Genomic DNA, 2,962 nt, shown 5'->3' with positions numbered 1-2,962 from the left:
TGCAAAATGAGAGGCTGAGACAGAGAGAAGCGAGAGCGGCGTTAGACAGTGAGATAGCAGAAAACATAATGTAGAACAGATGAAGAGGAGAGAGTGGGAGAAAAACAGGACACTGGAGACAGAGAGGGAGAGACAGAGAATTCCCGCTTTCTGTGTCTGGTTTCATAACTGTTCACTGTTTCCATTTATGGAGATGTGTCACTGTTTTGTTTGTGTGTGTGTGTGTGCATTTGGCTGTGCGTTAATATGTACAACTGCTTCTTTGTGTAATTGCATAAATGGATGCAAATTATGCTCGTTTGCATATGCCTAATACATGTGTGTGAATATGAACTCCAAACAGACTCAGAGTGAAATGGGTTTCAGGTCCTGTACCTGAGTTTAGGATTATTTGAGCTCATACTAATCAGTGATTGTTAAAGAAAGGTAAAAACACGCTGATTCAAGAATGATTTAGTCGTGAAAATCTTCAGATTTATTATCAGTTTTTGAGCTGTACCTTTCTTAGTGTGCCATAATGCAGTTAATAAATCATGTCCATTCTATGAAGTGATTAATGTTTCTGCAGATGGAATACATTGCAACAAACTGCCTGGTGACTAACAGATTATGCAAACCATTCCCTTGCTGCTCCTCACAAAAAAAACCCCAAAACACACACACCAAAAAAACAAAACAAAACAAAAAAACAGCAACAACCAAGAATGAGTAGACCAATCTTTGATCAAGAATTCAGAAAGAATTTGTTGGGGGATCAGTCAGACCGTCCTTTGAGATCATTGTACTTTCAACAGTGGTCAGAGTGAGAAGGATTAGAAATCGCTAGCAGAGACACACTGTGATTGGTTGTAAAAAAAAAACAAATAAGTGCAGATGTTATACTGTATTTTTAAAACTTAATACTGGTTGTATTGTACTGAAAGACACAAGACAAATTCACTTATTCAAACTGTAATGTGATGAGGAGGTGATAGTGTAAAGCCAAGATGTTTAATGGTTTATTCTTGGCTTTGAGCAATAATAGCATTTGGCACAGGGATTGAGATTGAGCACTCGGTACTACTGCTGCATTTGGTTGAAGACATGGAGTCCTAGAAAAGGCAAAGGTCTGCTGTAATCAGGAGGCAAGACTGAAATAAGGGCACAATTTTTTCTTTTTGCAGCTCTGATGAAACATTTAGTCAGCTTGTGGTGTCCTCATGCTCGGGTGCTAAGCCAAAGCACTTGCAATGTTATAGATATGAATTTGGCTCACATCCTAGCCTGCCACAAATCTTTCCTCTCTGCCATGATCCTGGTTTTGATATCAAAATAAAGTAGAAATGCTAGAAATGTACCCCGAGAAAACCACAGAGTTTTCTTGGCAGAATTCACTATGTTCATTTCAGTCTAACTAGGTACTTACCTGCATCTGCATGCCATCAGAAAAGCTTTGAGATCCCAGTAAATATTTTACTGCAGTTGTGCTCTAAGTCCCCTGCTGCAGATGATTCAGCAGAGTAGAGATCTGGTGTGGCTCAGGACTCTGTCTTTGTCAGGCAGACAGGGCTGCTTCCTAGCTGCAGTCTGCAACAGTACCAGAATCCAAACATTTTCTTCACCAATGCAGACTTGTGCTTTATAAAATTTCACCTCAGCTTGACAGCATATTGAAATGAACTGTAATAATAACTACATAGATACACACTTTGTTTAACCTTGGATTCTTGAAGAATTACTGTGTTTTTTTCATCATTGTTGGCTAAAATTGCATCCTGACATTTTATCATTATTCTGTACAGACATGTCACATAAAAGCCAAATGAGAGAAAGGAAACATTTGACAATACACCAAAAAAAAAATCTAATAAAAAAATATTTTAATTTATTGACATTGAAAGTTCATTATTGGCCTTGCAAAACAACATTTGACCAAAAAATATCACCAGAGGGTCCAATTTTGGAGCTTTCAATCATGCCACACAATCCACGTCAGCAGATAAAGTTTGCCAGGTGGTCATGGAATTGCAGATGTTCCAACGTAAGGACTTTTCATCCACATTGGTTTAAAACATGAAATTTAAAGGTCATTCTTGACCTTGAGGAGAATTCATCACATCATATCTAAAAAAAGAATTAATTTCATTTTTTATACTCACAAAACCTTATTTTTCATGAAAAGAATAATATATCAGCCCACAATAATTGGAACATAACTAGCTCTGCAGAACCGTAATTAAGAGCAGCTCATTAGCATTTGCCCTTGAGCTTCGGTAAGGATAGAGGAAGGCCTGCTGTACAGAGGTCTTGGCTGCTCAGCCAACAGTGCAAGTGAGAGTAACAGCAGACCATTAGGATACATGCTCAAATCTCAGGTTACTATCATGCTTTTACACAAAGCCCATCACAGCAGGGATGGAAACAGATAGTTATTCAGCTGTGAAATCGCCACATAGACAGAGAGCGGATGAGCTAGCGGGATCATTTTGACAGGGATCTGTTGAGCTTTATTAAACAAATCTCTCTGTGCCTGCCTGCCTGTCTGCCTGTATTCCTCTGCTTTCTACTTTATCTACCTTTTCCTGCCCTCCTTTCAGAGCTGTTTTGGGATCATCTGGTGCAGAGGACAAAGTGTCCCAGACACATGCATCTCTCTCTAATACACATACACACCTAGAAACACACTGCAACACTTACATATACACAGCCGCTCTTTTGTTGAAGGTGACCTCTGTAACTCAAAATTAAGACTAGAAATAACCAAATGACTATAAAGGTATCTGCCACAGTTATTAGTAGTCATTTTATAACGCTGTCTTCTTCTCCTCCTTATTTGTACTCCTCCTTTCCTCTCTCTCTTTTCTGTCTCTCTGTTTCTTTTTCTCTGTAGAGGGTCCTCCCTGGTTGCTGACCTGAAGCTCTGGTCCTCACCTCTGTCCTGAGTGGACAGACAACCCCCCACCCCCTCTCAGTGAAGAGCACC

This window comes from Chelmon rostratus, chromosome 9 (genome assembly GCF_017976325.1).
Source record: "Chelmon rostratus isolate fCheRos1 chromosome 9, fCheRos1.pri, whole genome shotgun sequence".
Taxonomy (NCBI): Eukaryota; Metazoa; Chordata; class Actinopteri; order Chaetodontiformes; family Chaetodontidae; genus Chelmon; species Chelmon rostratus.
The sequence above is the reverse complement of the archived record's forward strand: the minus strand, read 5'-3'. Positions refer to the sequence as shown.